Raw genomic sequence first — 20,465 nt, forward strand, 5'->3', positions numbered from 1 at the left:
GAACGCGCGAGAACCTTAGCCACGTAACTGACAGCGCTCCGGAGTGTTGGCCACTGCGCCCGAATTAACACCACGGACATGTATGCGGCATCAGCAAATGTAATGATTTATTGCGCCAGGTGCCGCATTTCAGCGGCAGTGGTTGCGTATGCTTTGGAGCCAGACTGCGGTCTTGGACCCGGCGGCCAACACTCCGCTGCGCTGTCTGCTACGTGAGCGGGCGTTCGCACTTTCGGCATAAGTCTGATGACTGCACTACGTAGATCATATGTATGTGTTGAATTTCTGGGCACAAAGAAAACGCCGTCCCAAGAAAAGCTGAACTTTATCAAGTTAGCTGGTAAGAGACTGCGCAGCATTTTGGTTACGGGATGTGACTCCATTGAACTTAACGCTACAGCGTTTGCAGCGTAAACATACCTCTGTATATTACAAGGCGTTGCTCATATGGTCAACTATACGGCTATATTATTAATAAAGGAGCTGGCACAAATGTATAATGTTAATCTTTTATGTCTGAAATGTTTCTGGTGTCATCACTGTACCAGCTTAGGTGCAGTGTTTCCCATGACAAAGAATTCCTTCGGGCTAGTTTATCTGCCATACTGGGAACCCTAATAGCGCTAAATAGACAGCGACAGACGTGTGTTGTGATTTCTGTACTTTGCGCTGCCTTTCTAGCGCTATTGGTGTTCTCATGGCGGTTGCATCGCAACGACGAGTTGCTGACATGTTACTTCCGTTTTGTGCCCTATATGACATTCGCCGGACGAGTACTTCACGGTCAGTTGAATAGAGCGTAGAAGTGGGATATATTACAGAGCGATGCACCATATTAGGTGTCATAAACTGCAACTCGAGCTAAGCTGCACGGTATTCCTTTGCACTGAGTGCTTCATAAAAATAACTCCGCTCAACGCGGTTGTTCTTTCTTTCTAGCATATAATCCGCCACTCCTTCAGAACAGGGAATGAACTGCTGGCTCATAGAATAGACGGCGCAATCTAAAAGGAAAGTCACACAAAATAGCGACGGCCCGTTCACGCGCCGGCTCAAATTCGCGCACCAGATTGAATTCGAGTTTCAAGTTTTGTACACTCCACGCGATATGAGCCTCCTCGTCACTCCCGAGTGCGACCTCTGTCGGAAGCGCAGGGGGGAGGGGGAGGGGGGGAGCGACGATGGCGGACCGTGGGTCAGTTCGATTATAGGGGCGCGGCGGAACGCGTCAACCGTAAGGTGGTATAGCGTGAGGAAAGCGTAGCTGCTCTTACGGAACAACGACGCCGACCCCCTCGCCCTCTATTCGCGCGCACCTTGCTCGGGAGGTGAGGTGCGCGATGATGCAATGGCGTGAAGAGAGAGGAGAAGGACGAGGAAGAAGGAAGACAAGAAGCGGTAGGGCGCCAGAGCTTCTCTTCTCTATCAGCGGGCCCAGTTCGCGGCGATATCCAGCGTCTTAATCCGACACTGCTGTCCCCCTCTGCGCTGTGGCGCAGGACCTCTTATTCTTTTCTCTCGCTGCCCCTGAGCCGCCATAGCGTGACCATCTCGTTCCTAATCCGCATTTCGGCGCACGGGCCACGGATTTGCGCCGTACGGCTGTGCAGCCGGCGTGTGCGGCCGGTGCCGGACCGGGCAGCGTTTCCAATCCGCGTGGTGCCCGCCGCTCCTGTGTCCGAGAGATTGGAGCTGCCTGCTCGGACGCTCCATTGTGGCCTCTCTGGATTAGAGAATGATCGGCTTCGACCCCCTGCGCGCCCACCCGCGCTGCCTTCGGCTGGACGTTATTATATTTACTCCCTTCTACATCTCACCTTGCTTTGCTTTGCTTGCGCCCCCCCCCCCCCCCCCTTCGCTTCGAGCCAGTGTGCCAGATGGCGCTGGCAGTCGCGTTTAAGCGGACTTGCGTCCACTTGTTTGCTTGTGCACTTCTACAACGCGTTTGCTCGCTCGGACATTGGAATATGAATTGCGCAGTTTCGTGTTATTCTGCTTATGTGCCCGTCCTTGAACTGTTTGTACTGAAATAATTCGCGCTTTCAAGGCGATGAATGCAGCAATCTTTTTTAATAATACTGCTGTGTCACACGAGATCCAAGCGCCTGAAGGTTTCAGAGCAGTTTTATTTTTTTTCTTCATCGTTGAGATCGTTGCTGGTTTTGTCGAAGCTCTTCCGCGAGCGTGTCTTTCTCCGCATGCTTTTTCAAAAATATTTTCCCGCGGATAGTTCCTAAAACTTTTTCAGATATATGTCCGCACACCGTCAGCTGTGAGCACTGACGTATTTTAAATACTTTTATTAAACGTCATCGAGCTCGGCCACTGTAAACTAGTAGGGCAATCCTTGGACAAGCCAGATCAAAGTTAGAAGACCGCAGAGCGCTCGTAAGCATATATAGTCGCCTATGTAAAAGAAATGCGCAATCGCCAACCTTCTTCCTTCTTCCAATCAAAATCACACTGCCGAGCAGGGCGGCAAGAAACTAAAGCAAAGTACATTATTCTTTATAAGGTGCTTCAGCAAAAAATCGCTTTGCACGTAAGCCTTAAGGAAGACGAGGAAGTGATCTGGTGTCGCTATAGAATATTTGCACTAGCGTTCATGTTATTGGTGTGACATGTTTGTATGTGCTTGTTGTTGTTTGTTATTATTTTCTAGGCGTTAGCTCGCTCGTGAAGGTAAGCGATATGCTCGTTTTTCCTGATATTTTTTTTAATTCTCAGGGTGAGTGAAACGTGACAACTCTTAAACCAAAAAAAAAGTGCAGGACCTTTTAAATGAATAAGTCTTCCCTTTTCCTGCTGCACAAAAGCACGAGAAAAAGCCAATGCGGTAAAAATGGCATGTCGGCTTGCTGAGCAGAAATATTATTGTGGCGCTAACTGATTTAAACCTCTAATGTTATCTTTCGCCTTTGTAATAATTGTATCGTTGCGTTAGTCTATTGCACCGCAAGAGTGGTGAACATGGCGAGAAAATCATTAGCATGTCCACTGCAGTTTGCTGCAATACCGCGTGAAATGGTCAATTGCACAAGTGACATTTACGGATAAATTATACCTCGGGATGCGCCTTGCATGAGAGAACCACGAGCCTAAATGCAAAATTGAGGATAAGAAGTGAACGGACAAAAAAATCATCGCTCCTTCCAGTGCGTGAAGATGGTCGAACAGCGAAGCTGTGTTAGTTACACCGAGTGTTACGCCATGCAAGTCAAACTTCGCAAGCAGTCTACATTGTAAATCTTCTGTTTCACCATTCTTCCACCTCATTTTCGCCTTTTCGTACTTCGCAAGGAGAGCATACTTTAGGCGTGCTTTTTTTTTGCATTTCTCCCAGTTCTTTTTTCTTTTTCTTTTTTTTTTTTACGCGTGAGGTTTCTTTCTGTGCTTTGCCGTGGGGTCGCGGCCTCTCGGAGCTGCCGTTGAGGTTCGGCTTCTCTGTCGCGCATTTCGGGATCTGCCTCCCGGCGATGCCGTTTAAACTCGGCTTCTCGGGCGCGCAGCTTGGTGTCGGCCCTGCGACCGCGAGCCCGTTCACGAGCCAACTCTCGATGACGCTCGCGGTAGGCAGCTTCTTCTGCAGGAGTACGCACTACTCGTGGTTTTCCCATAGTTGTAGCTGGGATGGAATGTGAGGAACCACTAATCCAAAGCTGCGTACATTCGTCCCAAGGCGCACCACTGGAGATGCGGGCGCTGCATTCGTTTTGACGATTGGTTGGATTGATCTGACGATGACGTGGCTGCTTGTGCTTCTTGTGCCAGCAAGAAGTGCCGGCAGCCACGCGCTTCTAGTATCGAGTTTCAATCGCCGGGCACTGTTCGCTGGCCGCAAGCCGCCAGCATAACATTTGTTTCTTTCCCGGCGGGGTGAAATCAGTCGTCGATAAATTCGATGGCGATCTGGCTCGATCTCCGAAAATGCGCCGTATGACAACAGTACAAGATTCGCGTATAAGACAGCATTCTCACCGCGAGAAAGGGGTCACTGAAACTTTGTTCCCCCTTATGAGCTCTTCTTTTCCTCTCCCGTTAGATCACGCAGCACCTTTTTAGCGAAGTCCGACAACGACAGGACAGGGCCCACATAAACAGCTCCGCTGTAAAAAAAAACGCAATACAAGCTCACGTATCATAAATGTGAGAGCTGTTCTATTGAGTCCGCACGCATGCCAGTTTGCACTCCGACTTTCACCTATTTTCTGCTGGAAATATAACGTGTCACGAGAAGTTCAAGTGCTTCTTATCCTTGCAGCTTCCTCATTCCATTTATGCGCAAGATCCGCTACGTACACCAGTATGGAAGTAACACTTTTTGAACAGCGGATCGATCTGCAAAATATACCTCAGCCACCACCCCGTACACGAACGTGAGTCACAAAGGCACACTTACGCCTGCAGAATGACGAGGTAAGAAAAAAAGGAAATATCGGAGTTGACTTTAGCAAGAACGCAGTGCCACGAACGAAACGCACTTCCATTACCGCACGAAGTCCTGGTACTCTCACTAGCGTAACTTCCTCTACTTCGCTGCTCGGAAACCTTTCTGCTACTCCATACAGCGTATTCCGTTTGTCTTCAGTCTCAGAGATTCATGCCTTGCCTCACCGCTTGGGGCCTCACGGTAGCATCAGAGAGAGAGCGGGGGGGGGGGGGGATGTGCGAGTATAAAGGGGGCGGGGTCGCACTGCAAGCTATACCACCCGCGTCCCATTTCAGCCGCTGGCCGTCTTGCGGGCACAGCCATCCGTACGCTGTTCTTCGGGCTCGGGCTGAGAACGACCGCGTTGTTTTTAATTTGCCTGGGTTCTTTCCCCCGCCGAGTGAGGCCGGAACGATTATGGCCGTCTCCCGGAGAGGGAGCTCATAAACCATTCCCGGGTTGTTACAGCCGTCCCGAAATGGATCTCGAAACTTTCCGTGCCCGTATATAACTACTAAGCTCGAATAACTCTGGAGTCAATGCGTGACTCTCCTGCGACTGCTTTGTGGCTCTGCGGTTGCTCGCTTTAATGTCGACTAGCCTATTTCGTCTGCGCTCCTACCTTGGCCCAAGAAAGAGACGTTTCGGAGTTTCGTCGCCTTTAAGAATGTTCGTATCTTTTTCTCAGCAGATTGTCTTTCTTTTTTTTTTTCTTTTCAGAAATATTGACTTTCCTTCCACCGGTTCTTATATGAGGAAGTGTTATAAAAGAAAGTTCCAGAAGTAATTCCTTTACTCATATTGTGTTTACCAATATTAAGCTTAAACTCGCGCACCGCGTTCCCTTGTGTGCACAAGACCAGAATATATATATATATATATATATATGTTGGCTTCTCATGATATGACTCATAAAAATCGGGCCCCTCGGTTAACCCCCTTTCTTCTCGTTTATATATATATATATATATATATATATATATATATATATATATATATATATATATATATATATATATATATATATATATATATATATATATGCCAAGAGCGTCGTTATTCGTAGTTTCTTACGCTCTCTGTCTGTGAAGCGTTAAAGAATACGTATCGTCTTGTCATTGTCGGTGTCGTTGCACCGAGCCAGATTCGCCACATACGGTAGAAATAAATCCCCTTCCTCGTACGCTATTCGACGTTATTTCTGAGAACGAACGCGGGGTCACCTTTCTCTCGCGCTTTTTCCATCACACAATTTATTCGTTATGTACCGCGCCGCCATGAATTTTCGCGCGCACATTCGTCATGCTTTATGCCTTTTACGATCTCGAGGCCGCGTCAGAAAGATCCGCCGATTTTGTTCGGGCTTACGCATAACCACACCTCGCGCGCCGCTCAGCCGCCCTTCTCGGGATCACGTTCTCTCGAAACAACGGCATCACGTTCGTGGATCTATCGGGGTGCGTCTCGCTTGCCCTCCACTCCCTTTGCCGTTAGTCACTTCGGTTGTTGTTGCTATTTTTTCTTTATTTTCCTTTTTCTCTCTCTCTTTCTTTCTTTCTTTCTTTCTTTCTTTTCTTTATTTTTCTGACAATGACGTGACGAGATTGAACCCGCACGCCGGATCCTCCTCGCCGCGCTGGTTGTGAGGCAACAGAGGCGCAAGCAAACAAGCTCAAGACTTCACTCAGATAATGCGACGAGGGGGCTACGCTAGGCATGTTTGCGTGGCGCCCGTTGTGGGACGAGAAAGAGTTGACGACGGGCTCGAACGAGTTATTTCCTCGCGCGAAATGTGGCCGCATCGTTTTCCGCGATACGGTTTCAGCGAGGCGGAGATGCATCGAAACGAGCTGTGGACGGGCAAGAAATGGTGATGGAAGACCTCTCTGTCTCCCTTGCCCGTTGTTTCGTTTTGTTTGTTTGTTTGTTTTGTTCTCCCACGAAGTTTCTCACCCTTTTTATGCCGCTCTCCGTTTCCCGTGTTCTACATTCTCTAAGCCTTGCGTCCCCTTTCATTCCAAGTCTGTCGCTTCTATTTGTTCTTTACTTTTCACGACCCCACGTAGCTTCCCGACTCGTAGGGTTCCATTTGGCTGCGCAACTCCTTTTCGCGTCTTTTACACGAGAACACTCCTCTAGAGAGACGTTTTTATTATCCCTATTTATTTATTATTATTATTTTATTTGAATGCACCTCGATTCCTAGTCCACGGCCCACCTCACCTCTTTCGTTTTCGATACATAGCTTTTGTCTTTGCAGCGACACCGACGACGTTCTTTTGTTTTACCGATAGTTCCTTGCTCTTTTTTTTTTCTTTCACCTTACGCAGACAGTTCACCTTTAGAAGTAACGACGCAGACTTTATTCCTAGACAAGACGCGTATACGAAAAATACAAGAAAAGAATGTCACGCAGACGCATAAAAACCTGTAGCTTCTTTCCCCTTCCTCAACTTCGAGCATCGCGCACTCTGCAGTACACCGAAAGAACAAGGTTGGCTTAGGACGCACTGAATGTCTCTGTCTGTATAAAGACCCGAAAGGAACGAGCCCAGCGAAAGGAAAAAAAAAATATATTGCAAATGGGAGAAGAAGATCGCGGAGCCACATACCTGCATCGTCGTCGCTGCCATATATGCGCCGAAATGGAATTGGTGTGTTGTGATTTATGCTTCTCGGTGAAATTGTTTTGATGATATGTGTGCTTCGACTGGCGCTGTCATTCTGTACGGCTTGGCTGCGTATGCCAGCCGCCCCACGCAGCGCCTTCTCGCGTTCGCTGTTCTCTCATCTTTGTTTGATTGTGTGTGTTTTGTTTTCCTTCCTTTCAAAATACTTCTGGCTTTTTTTTGTCAGTCTCTCGTCCTCCTGTTTATAGTGCACCTTTTGTCGTTCGCGGAGAAGATGTTACTTCGCATACTTGACGTGAACGCCCCCCCCCCCCCCCTTTTTTTTTCCCCTTCTTTCTGCAGTCCTGCATTCGTGCACGTGGCTGAGCTCTTCCTTTTCTTTCATAGCACGCGCAGTTTATGTTCGTACTTCTTTCCCAATCCAATTATTTTCCTTTCGTGCCGACGTCCTTGTTTGATTTCGGTGCGTCTTTTTTTGTTCACAGGCTCCACGCAGACTTTAACGTTGTGGGGCGATCAAGTTCCCTTTCTTTCTTTCTTTCTTTCTTTCTTTCTTTCTTTCTTTCTTTCTTTCTTTCTTTCTTTCTTTCTTTCTTTCTGCAGACTTCTTCTTGCGCGGAACAACCTTCTGAGTGTATTCCTTACCCGCATCTGTGGTGGCGAGGAAAGAGTTTCGTTGAATGAGCCTACCTGCCGACTTACGCTTTGCATTTCGTCGTGCAACTCTGATCTACAGGCCCGAGATAACGGGACAAAAACGAGTAATGAAGATGGTGGCAGCAGAGCATGCGTAGTGCTTCAAGCCAGGAAGTATTGGGCACAGGAGAGAAAGTTCTCCTCGATGCACACTTTGCGATCTCGTTTTGTTTAGTTTCTTTTTTTTGTTTCTTTTTTCGACAACATTTCTTCCCTCTCCATTCGGGACACGGAAAAAGTCGTCTTCAAACCCGCTCAATCCTTTCTTCCCTGGCTCTGTACTTTCACGACCGTCGCGTTGCGCTGTTTCTCGTGGTGCGACGAGGTACCTTTTTCGTGGGGCTACGTGCTCAACGACTTGCCTCATGATTCAAGGATTTCTGTATCTGTATCAGTGGTGCACGCGCCCATTTGCATATACTGCCGCGCTGCCTGCTTCTTTTCGCGGGGAAGAAAGGGATTCCTTGTTGGCGTGTTCTTCAGAGAGAGACAGAGAGAGAGAGAGAAAGTAAGAAGAGGTTGGAGAAAGGCCGAAGCGGTGAATGCGTTTGTTCTTGCCCCCGCAGTGGCTTTTAAAGCTTGCCTCTGCGTGGTGCGCCGGTATGTAAGCATGTTGAATTCATATAAGGGCTACATTAGTTGAACCGTGTTGTTGAGCCAACCGCGGTTTCCTTGTTTTCCTTTTGTGTATGATGCTCCGTGTGCTTTGTGGCCATGGACGAAGGGAGCCCGGATGTTTCTCGTGAAAAGGAGAGTAGTCGGCAAATGGTCTCCTAGCGTGTGTGCCTGTGCTACGCTCCTCAACCCTTTTCGGTTTGCCTCTCCCCATTACATTCTTTTATTCTTGCTTCGTTTTTGCGTCTTGCTCCGTGGTTACCTTTTGATCTCGCTCCGTGCAGCCTTCGACGCTATCTGTCTTAGTTGTTCCGATCTTTAGCCGCTGTTGGCCTTTCAGCTCCCCTGTGCATTTACTAACAAGATTTAAATTTGTTTCTCTCCAGTTGTACCTAAACTTTTCCTTTCTTCCACGATGAAAAGAAATTCTCTAGCTGGGTGCGCTGGAAAATATATATTGTCTGTTTTGTGTTTTCCTAAGAGGAAAGCTCTCGCTTTTACTCCCTCTTATTTTCGTTTATTCTACGTGACTATAAGAAAGGCGACGCTACTCCATGAGCTAGCTGGTCGCTTATAAAACGTCAACTTCTTTAAACAGCGACAACACATAGCTAACTTCAACTGCACTTATTCTCAGCACACAAAACGCGTATTTTGAGGTGTTTCAGGCGCTTATAAAGGGATTGTTTCACTATTGATGCAGGAGGATCCTTTGAGCCTTACGGCGAAGCTGCCAGGCATTTCAATTATGCCAAATACGAGAAGAAAAGGAAATGGTCGCCCGTCATTAGGAGCTGTGTAGTTATGACGGCAGAAGTCTCAGCTTCCTTATCGTAACGTAAGCAGGGAGTTGCAGAGAAACAGGATTACAGTGCCGCCTAACCTTTATTAAAATGAATTCTGCCACGTTTTTGCTGTTTGCATTTGATTTTTCTTCACATGCCTGTGATCGCTGAGTTGTCGCTTGAGATTGGAAAGGATAAAACTGGGCAGCAGTTCTGTCATCGAAGATGACCGCGCTGACATTCATGAATTCAAGTTTTCTTCGTCTTAATTTCTTTGTTTTTCCGAAGGTAGGTGGGCGTGTAGCTGAGCTTCGCTAAAAAACCGAAAAGAATGTTACCGTTCGCAGGCATGTAGCCTTCATCGGTGTCGCACAAGCAGCTGTGGAACCTGGGAAGTCCTTAAAATTCCACAAAGTTCGTGGCTTTTGTACGCGCGGGGGAACAAAAATTATGATCTATCTGAGGACGTCAGTTTCTATTTTGCCCGGAAGACAGCGCGAAAGAAACATGAATAGGCAAATTTACGCTCTGCGCATGCCTCTTTTCCCGTTTCCTACTCGGCACCGCGTAGTGGAGCGAGACATCCCGTGCGAAGTAGGGATTCGGCCCACCGGTTGCGGCTCATTTGCTCTCTTCCCGAAAGTGAGATTGTCTAATACGTCATGTCAGACCGCGTTGAGCCTTTCTTTTTTTCAGCTCGGAACGGGAAAAGCCATTCTTACGATCTGTTAATGCCCGCATAGCGTTTTCTAGCTCTTGTTCAGGCGTTGTGAATCCAAGCTGGCACGCGGATTCTTGTCGTATACACTGCGCGCGAGAAGCAGCCGCTTGAAATTAATCGTACTTCGAGGCCTATAATGTGTGGATTTCGAGTGGTTGTTACAGTTTCCCACTGCAGCCTGATACTGTCCTTTTTTTTTTTCATTGTGACGTGTGCGTGCGTGCATACGTGCATGTGAGTAAATGTATCCTGCGTGGCTTTTCTTACCTTGAAGAAGGTGCGACATTGCTGTTGCTCGATTTTAATGAAACGAAACGAACCTCGTAAAAGTTAGGTACGGCTGGCGAATTCGTGAGTCATGGAGTCTAGCCGGCGGATGGCTACGGCTTTGAAATTTCTGCGTTAACGTACCGCGATGTATATATACTTGGGATACAGTTGGTGCATTACCACGATAGCAGATGCAACCGGTATCATGAGATTCAATGACAGTCGATGAGTGCGGTAACGTCCCCGAAATACGACGAAACCGCATTTATGTTATCCTCATTTGGGGAGGGGGGGGGGGGGGGGGGGGAGAAGCACTACGGTTGCTTTTCTACAACGATGAGAAGAAAGACATTTATGCCCTGAAATGAATTGGCGGTGCGCTTATAAAACATATACACTTGCAAACTTACAGAGCGAATTGAGTGCTCTCTTACTTTTGAAGATATTTCAGCAGGATGACCATTAAAATGCAAATAGCTGTTTGGTAAAATGGGACGACCTGATGCAAACCGGCGACATTACCAGAAAGTATGTCCCCAAAGTATCCACAGTTCTAGTCTTCCTTCAGTCGCAGTAACACCTTTTTATTTATATCGGTGCTGGTGCTGTAAGATAAGGCCTGGGACAGGCTTTGTTCCACTAACGGCAGCCACTACATGTAGAAGCGAAGGGCCCGTACTCACGAATTATTTCGTATAAGCATAGACCATGCGTAAGAGCACTGTACTTTACAATCGTGCGAGAGACCTAGCACGATTGCGGATGCAGCTGTTCAATTAGAAATTGTTATACCGGACAAAAGAAGTTGTAAATTTGGTCCCAACTTTTCGCGTGTTGGTTGTGCCACGCATAAGTCTGCAACAAACAGTGTATACGCCCGGAAATATATCGAGCATTCGTTTGTCCGAACGTGGCTCGTCAGCGCTCTTGAAATGCGACCGTCTTTAATGTTGTGTCTAAGCACGATCAGTGCTTCGAATTAACGGACGTACATAAACAGCGCTGTTTACTACGTCAGCGGATATAAATGCCGAACCTTATACACAGCGCACGCCACCAGCAGGCGTGCACCGTCGGCACAACATTATCCCATCATAGACGTTGGAGCACCACGCAGGACGCCTTTGCTCGCACGCACGCCATCCAATCCCGTCGCGTGCTGTCTCTGTGATGATGCACATTCCGGGCATTAGAAGCGCGATGCAGGTGTAAGTAATGCCCGTCGGCCGCTTATGAAAGCTCCAATCTGAAGGAGACACTGTCTCAGACACTGATCTGGCGGCGTTAAGTGACAGCGTGATAGGTAGCCATTGCGCCTTCCGAGGACTAGACCGGAGGCATTCGTCGGGAGCAGGTAGGTTACCGCCTAATGCGTCTTACGAGTACCAGTCTTCAAAGAATGACGCGGGATGATCATGCTATTTGTCAGTGCGGGAGATAAGCAACGTTCGGTAAGAACCAGACTGGTGCATCGGATAGAAGGAAAGATGGAGATAACTGAGAGGCAACACAGCCTGACGTCGCCCCCCAGAACGCCAACTGTGGTTTAGGAGATATATAAAGGCAAAGGAAAGCCAGGCAGGTTAGGTAGAGGATGTCTGAGGTTGGCTAGCTGGTGCCACGAAAGGGGAAAAGGGTTTTGAAATGGGAAAGAAAATAAATAATAGTAAAGAAGATACGGATGAACGGCATAAGACAGGAGTGGGGGGGGGGGGGGGGGGGCTGTTACACAGTCTATCGAACATAAAGATAAACACACGATACTCCGCAATTGTCTGATGACAAGTTAGGTTAGGCATGTATACTGTTGTGAATTGGAACTTCAACTGAACTGAATTGGAAAGTTGCACTAAGCAGGTAATGAAGACTGCTTATTTGACTTTGCTCACTAAAGGACCTCGGCGAATGCATGAGCCTTGCTGAAGAAAACAAAGCGGTACTGAGATCGCGGCCATTGGAAAAGTCTGGTTTGGGAAACTATTTATAAGTTAAGCGAACAGCGACACTTTTTCACAGTCACCGAGCAACTGCTTCCATAAGAAGAGTCCTAGCGAATGGTTATTTACTAGTTGAAGGCGTCGCCTGCTGGAGCCTGTACTGCGACAATTGTCACGACTGGACTGTCATGACATTGGGAGTTCCATTTCTGTGAAAGCGGCGTTAACGAATCTCGCTTTGCAGAGCAGCCAGGAAAAGCACGCAACTGCAAGAATGGACGAAGCAAATGAAGCTGTGAAACAGTGAGAATGAAGGACAGAACGAAAGAAAAGAAGATAGACATATAGCACAAGATAAAGGAAGGCTCCCCATCGTCGTTGCGCCTGTCGCTGCTCTTGTCTCCACGTGGGCGCCTCCCGAGGAAAGGGGAGACGAGACGGGATCTCCGACGGGTGGGCATGCACCTGCCTTTGTGACGGCCAAGACAATGTGGCACTGATGAGGCACGCGCTCCCAGTCTCTTCCTCTTTGAGCCGATGAGCTCTCTCTTTTTCGCCGTCGAGGACGGCGTGGGTGGTGGATGGTAAAAGGAAGAGCAGCTGCTGCTGCTGCTGCCGCTCGACCGTCTGTCTCTATCCTGCAAGACGACGCAACGCAGCAAAGGAAAAACACTCGCCCCGAGGACGACAAACAACGTTTCACATTAGCGCTAGACAATGCTCGACAATCACTGGCCCCCATTCCATGGCATCCCTTCCTGCCCGGTTTCTTTCCCCTCTATTCCGGCTTTTCCCTTGGCTTGTGCCCCATTGTCGCCAGTTTCTGCTCTTGTCCGGCGGCCAGGTGGGTTCATCCGCTTTCGACGTGTACTTGCTTGCTTGCTTGCACGCGCTTTGTCCACTATCTTTCTCATTACAACGTTCCTGGGTTCCTTAGCTAGACGTAGCACGTGCGTGGTTCTTTCCCCGTGTATATAAGGGCCTCCTCAACCACCTGAAAGCCATTCCCGGTGCAACGAAGCTTTTTTGTTTCTACAGCAGCATAATCTTTACATTGTATTTATTTTTCGTGCGCTTCGTTTATTGCGTGGAATGAACTTTGGCTTGATGCGGTGGCATGTGTGTATCGATTATGATCGATTCACGATGCTGTCATAACTTGTTGTACGGCTCAGCTATCTCTGGTTTTGTGATTTTTCCACGAATGCGAACGCGTTTGGCATTAGAACGCTATGGCAAGGGCCCAAATACTTGCGAGTGAATCAATTTCTTACTTCCTTCTTTTATTGGCATAAACTCAGCCAACTTCTCGAGGAGTCTGGGAGGTCAGACGCGGTGGCTGACGGTCGGGAATTATTATCAGGAAGGTCGCAGAAAATATCTACGCGCTAAAGCTTTCTAGCCGAAACAAAGGATACTTTCGTGGGAATTTTCCAGGACTAATTCGACAACCAGAGTTCATTCCTCGGGAACCTAAAACATAAGGCGTCGTAAGCCCCTAGCGACCTTACAGTATGGCACGGTTCCGCAGACTTTGTGCGCGCCGGCCGACACCGCCGATGGCGGCAAGAAAGACACGCGCTGGGTGCCGGGTGCTTCGCAGTGTGTGTCAGGAGAAAACACAGGCACGAGCGACGGCGCTAATTGGTCTTTTGTGAGCACACGGATCAAGTCTCCCGCCGCCCGCGTCAGATGCAGCGGCGCGGGCGCTAGATGATGTTTGCGATGGCCTACAGCTTGCGTGGAAGAAGCCGACGCCTGGGACGCCCGGCGGTTCGCCAGATGGAAGGGTGGGGGGCGGGGGAGGGGGAGGTTAGACTGGTGGGGTAGTAAAACGCGCTCTACTCTTTTGGTTTTGTTTGTTCGCTTCATTCTCTCCGTGCTCTTCCGTTTTATGATGCCCACGCGCAAGCGACCTCTGCCTTCGTCGGGCTGTTGCGCGCCCGCGTGACCCTTGATTGTGTTTGACGTTTAGCCGAGCTGGAGGAGGAGGAGGGCTGGGAGTGGACCATACGGGAAGCGGGCGTTGGGAGACGAGTTCGCCGGCGCCTCCTTCCTCTGTTTTCCCGAAGAATGGAGAGGAAAATGAGGGAGCCGCCGCTTTAGCGCGCGCTCACGCGCGATTGCTTCGCGGCTTTGCTGATGAACGCGGCAGCGGCGGATGGAGCTCGTGCCCTTGTTTGGTTTCGTGCCTCTACGGTGCGTTTTGGGCACGGCCGCCGTCTCTTGGGGATCGCGCGAGAGGCAATGGGCGTGATGTTTGGGTGTTTTTGTTTCGGCTGATTGGGTCGCGCCGTTGTTGCGCTCTCCGCAACTTCTTGTGTTTCTGGGGAGGAGAAGGAGGCGTGACGATAATTGTCTTGGAGGTGTATCGCCACTGGTGCTTGCAATTCTCATTGCAACTTCGTTACGCATTGCTTCCAGTCCGATTTTCGTGCTTCCTCCGGGGCTCTTCTGAAGAGAACACCCTATGAAAAAAGAAAATAGAACAACATGGCGATTGGCCGTATAGGCTTCAGGGATTCGAGAGCCTAATTTCTCCTTCGCACTTGTAGAAACAAAACAAGGAAACTCCGACGTGGGAACAGTCATCACAACTTTATTCCGTTATTCGTTCATAGCGGTGTCTATACATATGACGCGGAAGATGGACGGGCGTTAGCGGGACCTTATTTTATTATGGGCACACCAGTGACAAGACCCTTCAACATCGTTTTGTATTTCAAGGAAGACACTTATCACGGCGTATTAGCATTAAGCAGCTATTTTCAATGTCTCTATTAACTAAGGTAGCCCTGTTATGCGACCTCAGTTAACAAAGGATTGCAGATTCCATAAGTTTTAGCGTCTCTGGCATCTTATCAACATCATGATGGTCGTCGCAATGTCCGCAGTCGTCATGTAACCTACAACGGAGCCGTGTGTAGTCGAGTTTGGCGTGTACCTCCGTTATCTTTTCACACAGTGTAGGGTGGACTACAGTCGGACCTGGCTATCATTCTTCCTTCCTTCTTGTCATCCGTTTAACTTTCATACGTTTTCTTTCTTTGCACGTTCCCGCTAAGTGATATAAAATATTCTGTATTTCAAGGGAACCACCTATGGCGAGTTTTGAGCGAAGGCATAAATGTTTATGACAATTAACGTTATACTGCACATACCATAATAGCTAATGCGAATTTTCTTGAGTGAACCAAGAGCACAAATTGTCGAACCAGTAGTCGAAATATCATAAAAAAATTGACTTTCTTTTATTTACTTAAGATACTGATAGTCGGGTGAGTTCGTTAATAGAAATGAGTGTGGAAAGCCAGTATATTAATTTAATCACTATCGAATAATTTTTTTATGCTATACTCCGTAAGATGGTTTTCCTAGGTAAAATGGGTCATAGTTAAAACCTAGTTAGAGGGAAGAAAGGAGCATCTACACAAACATTACACAACGAGATGCCATGTGGAAGACACAGGAGCCCAACAAAACTTTTCTGACGCTTTTAGTCGTGCGTTCGAAATCTCTGCTTCCCCATGGCAGAATATCTTTCTTGTATATAGGTGTTCCAGACAAGTTACCTATACAACAAGCGGGCATATTCCTTAACCTAAGTCGTTTGGGACAAATAAGTTTTTGAAGATAACGTAGCGAGGTCTGCGTTTGCCGCCGTCAAATATAAAACACGCAAGAATGTGGATGCGGTGAAGCCCTCTATTTAGCAGTAACACTTAGAAGTTGCTTGGGAGACGAGGAACTGTAGAATGCGCCATCAGCCTACGTACCGGCAGGGACATTTCTTTCGTCCTCATAGAGCACGTAATCACACATCGAAAGTTCAACTACCGGCGCACTAGCGATACTTGAAGGCAAACAAAGAAAGCGAGACGGAGGACCGGAGGTCCTCGTGCCGGGTTTCTGCCTTTTTGGTCTTGGAGGAAGAAAAAAAGCCAGGATTGACGAGACGTGGTCTACTGGTGTCCCAAATCCTAGGGACTCTCCTTTCTTTGTCCCTAGAGAGCCGCTGTCCGCTGGAGCGTGAACGCACGAGTGCCATGTCAACGGAAGAAGACTTCCTCTTCTTCCTTCAGCGCTCTCTCGGTGCGGACAGCGACTCATTAGCAGCCCGCCAGGCCACCGTAACCCACGAGCGTTTGTTGCCCCGCTTTCCGCCTCCAACACCCCCCCCCCCCCTCCCCCGGCGATTTCGTCCCGTTGTGTCCAGCCGGGGTTCATTAGTAAGCTCAGTGTCTCCGTGGTCTCGGCTAATTGGCCAGCCGTGGAGCGATTCCTCATTCGGGATGCCCGGCTGAGTAATCTGCGAGTGTCTACGGCCGGCGACGCCGAGGCGCGGCTAATCCTTCTTCTGAGAGTTGGCCTTCATTAAGGAGAGAGCCTTCGCCGAAGACATGCTGTTGCGAGCGAAAGCACAAAAAATATCATTAACAACTTCCTCTCTATCGGTAGTAGGTGAAAGTAATTGCTGTTTACTAAATTTCAGCGAAGCTGTGCGCAAATGTTGCGATACTTTCTTGGTAGACGTAAAGGTTTTAGACGAGCACAGTCAGCCTCTCTCCCTCGCATACCTGTGATCAGGCTGTTGCTGCCGCGCAGCGACGACTCAACAAGTGACAACGCGCGTGGGCAAAGGTGTAAACCGGAATACAATGCGACGTCACTGATTTTCGCCCCATCTTCTCTTAACTAATTTACTTTTTTGTATATCTGTCAAAGCACTTCCGTACCATCCTTACTGAGGAGACCACGTAGGTTTGATAAATGAAAATTATGTGATTTTCAAAAGCTAGAAGTTATTGTTTCGTGCAGTCGTTAACAGAAATAACCTGTTCTAGAAGCCTGCTCATTACAACGTTGCTTGCTTCCCATTCGTACATTAGCAGCTTTCGGAATTGCATCGCTGATGCTGCCCGTTTCATCACAATATGTTCGCGACGCAGAATTATTATTCCTAAAGCGTGAAGGCCTATAATGTATTTTCCTTCTCTGATAGCGGACATTTCAGTGTGTGTGTGATCTAGGGAACCTACTGTAGCGTGTCACTAGTTGTGCAGGCCGTAAGGTGAAACAGTGCCAAGTATATCCTATGCCATTTTCGTCGCCGCACTTTACACTCAAACTCGATATAGGTGACCCGAAGACATGGCTGGGGTTACTGGGCGCATCTAAAATATATTTTGTGTGGTTAAAAAATATTTTTTATCTCCGCAAATCTTGCACGCATTGTCAACCACACAGTTCTTAAAAATTAACATTGGGGCACACATTCCAATTGCAAAATTGCAGCCGTGCATAAGGGAAGGCGTGTGGGCTTAACAAAAACCCTGACTAGCGCCCATTTCGAAATATTCGTCCCAAAAATCTGCCGGAGGTGCACTGGTGTCACAGTTAGGATTATCCCCAGCTGCCGGTGCGCGTTTTGGGGAAGCTTTTCGTTGGAACCCCAGCTTATTCCGTAGCACACTGGCCGTATATCTAAAAAGCGGTGCTAGGTTAACGATTTGTGGTAGCCAAACTTGACATCACTACTACTCGCGCTTAATTTAGCAGTTACACTATGTGCCCTAAGATGAATGATTAGAAGTTAATTAGTGAGCTGCTTAACTAGTCACCTTAACATTTCGATTTCTCATGCTGAAGATTTCTGGCTTTTCCAGAAATGCAACTGAGAAGGCTGAACAAAACAACGCCATCTGTCACAGGCGATTCGTTTAAAAATCTGTCCGCGTTCAAAAAATATATATCAGGACGTTATATGTGGTTTTATTTCGCCTCTAAGCTTTCTTGAATACTTTTATTTATTTATTTCTAAATTTAGGGGGCTGCTCGTTCGCGGGGTAGTCTTTGCTTTTGCTCCTTTAAAGCTGCTTTCGCTTACGACATTTAAGGGTCAGGGGAAGCACCCTGCTAAGATGCCCTTGCTTATTAAATGTTTCTCGCAATGGACGTCCTTTTTTACCTGACTTAAGATAACTATTTTATTTATTCCTTTCAGCTACTACTCCCGGTGGGTGAATTACAGTGAGGTTGGTGAACACTTCGGCACCTGGTTTTCTTGGTAAGTAAATCGCTTGATCTCTTTGTCGCGGTGTAGTGAGTAGAAAATCTCTCAAGATCAGTGGAGATTGCTTTGACGACTGCTACCTCCGATTGGTCGTCTATGGCTTAGTAGCGCGGCGTGTATGCCTTACTGGCCGTGTGCTTGGAATCTACATCACCTAACGACCCGCTTATTTTGGCTGCTGGATGAAATTGAATTCGTAGCACAGCTACAACTGTTCATAGTGAATGAAAAAAAAAACTATGGTAATAAGATAGCAGGCCAGGTCTCCCTCAAGCTGTCACCTGTAGCTTTTTCGCCTGGTCGTCCTCGAAACTTAGTTGCATGATAAATTATATTCAACTCAATTCAATTCAATTTAATCTTACTGCATGAACACATTCGTTAAATCATAAGCGCCTAATGGTGATAACTTTCTACTCGGCAAATTGCGTGTATACCGAGCGGAGTCACTGAATGACAGACCATCCATGGACAGGTCCGCCTGACGTGTTCTTCAACAGCGGCATGGGTTGTTTCGCTGACGCTATTCATAAAATCGCATTACAGAAACACGAAATTCTCCATTTTGCTCCACGTGTGTATTGTATGTGGAGATAGGACAGTAACACACACACACACACACACACACACACACACACACACACACACACACACACACACACACACACACATATATATATATATATATATATATATATATATATATATATATATATATATATATATATATATATATATAACCCCTCTATTTACCTCTCTTGTATAGAATGTCGGCCACAGGGCATGGAAATATAATGGCTTTTTGCCGTTTCGCTTCAGGAAAACTCGTGGGAGCGGCGACTCGTGCTTTTGCTTTACATTCATGTAATGTTTGTCGCGGTTTCCGCCTGCTTTGTTAATAATACTTTTTTTTTCATACTGGGGCATGATATAGTTCCAATCCCCTACTCCCCAACCTCGCTACACCACCATAACAGCAGCTACTGGTCCGTGATTTTCCTGGCAGTAGTGTAAAAAACGAACCATTCGAAGCGGCGCTGTTAATGGCACCGCCACAGTCGTGTTTGCTCTTCGTCGGTTCAGCGTAGAGCTCGCGAAGGAAAATCAATATATAAAAAACACGACTAGCTTTTTTTTTCTCGACTGTTTTATCATACGCTTAACAAAAGAAACTTCACTCTAACCCAGCTTATTCTCTCTATCTATCTCCACTGTTGTTGACGGTGAAGCGCATGCGAACACTGTGCCCTGCAGGCGGAATATTCCGGGAAAAGTTCCGACTTCCGCGAAACCGGCGAGCAAAAATTTCCAACGTGGCGCTAAATGAAAATCGGGCTTCAAATTTTGCGCATGAGGTTCCCCAGTCTGAGTGCGACAAAGACGGGCTGAATATGATCTGTGACGAGCCATAGTTCATTTGACAACGCTGTTAAAGCTGTTTGTCCACTGGGCTGTTGGGCATGTGTTATTGCAGTATGTTTATAAATCTAGATAAAAAAAACATAGCGTATGCATATAATTTAATTGCAGCTACCATGTTCACGTAGCTCGATGTCTTGCTTGTTGCTGTTTTTTTTTTCATCACAAATATTGCTGAGCTGCTGCTGCGTTTCAAGTGATCTGGTGTTTGATTTATTTGTTAAGAGTTGTTACCGCCCGATTTGAAAGTGCACCTACAGTTTTGAAGGAGAGAGAGAGAGAGAGAGAGAGAGAGAGGAAAGGGGAAAGGCAGGAAGGTTAACCAGAGAAAAAGATCCGGTTTGCTACCCTACGCTGGGGAGAGAGGGGAGGGGGAGGTAAAGTGGTAACAAAGTAGAGATAAGGAAAGAAAGGAGCATAGACACACAAGCACAATCGGTCACTGTCACCGAATACTATCAGGGCACAGCACAGTGACACTTGCAGCACTATCAACGTCTGTTCAGGCTACAGCCGCTTGTCCAATTCTGTCGCCTTCAAAAACCGCAACGATGCCCTCGTCGCCCTCTGCTGCGATGGCTTATGATGGCGGTATTTTAAAATAAGTTCCTCTGTGAGAGGTCTTCGGTCAAAGCGCGCTACCGCGATTGCGAGTGATTGTCTCTGTAAATTATAGCGAGGAGAGTCACAAAGAAGGTGTTGAAAGGTCTCCTCGTTACCACAGTCCTCACACGAGGCGTCGTCGGCCCATCCAACTCGGTAAGCAAAAGACTTGGTGAAAGCCACCGCTAGCCATATTCGAAGTTTCATTGGGAGATGGGGGTTCAGTTTTTATTAGGCAAGAAGTTGTTACTGCATGGTGGCTTTTCTTCCCGCCTTTTTGTTTAGAT

The 20,465-nt window shown here is 47.5% G+C and overlaps 1 long non-coding RNA gene across 1 annotated transcript in view; it reads left to right on the forward strand.

The window, feature by feature from the left end:
- The window catches only part of LOC140217355 (uncharacterized), a 255,033-nt gene that overhangs the window by 139,119 nt on the left and 95,449 nt on the right, over nucleotides 1-20,465 (forward strand). The window contains exon 2 of the long non-coding RNA XR_011893886.1: nucleotides 18,088-18,150. This is a non-coding gene — a long non-coding RNA (uncharacterized lncRNA). The remainder of the gene's footprint in view (nucleotides 1-18,087; nucleotides 18,151-20,465) is intronic.

The sequence above is a fragment of the Dermacentor andersoni genome, chromosome 4 (genome assembly GCF_023375885.2).
Source record: "Dermacentor andersoni chromosome 4, qqDerAnde1_hic_scaffold, whole genome shotgun sequence".
Taxonomy (NCBI): Eukaryota; Metazoa; Arthropoda; class Arachnida; order Ixodida; family Ixodidae; genus Dermacentor; species Dermacentor andersoni.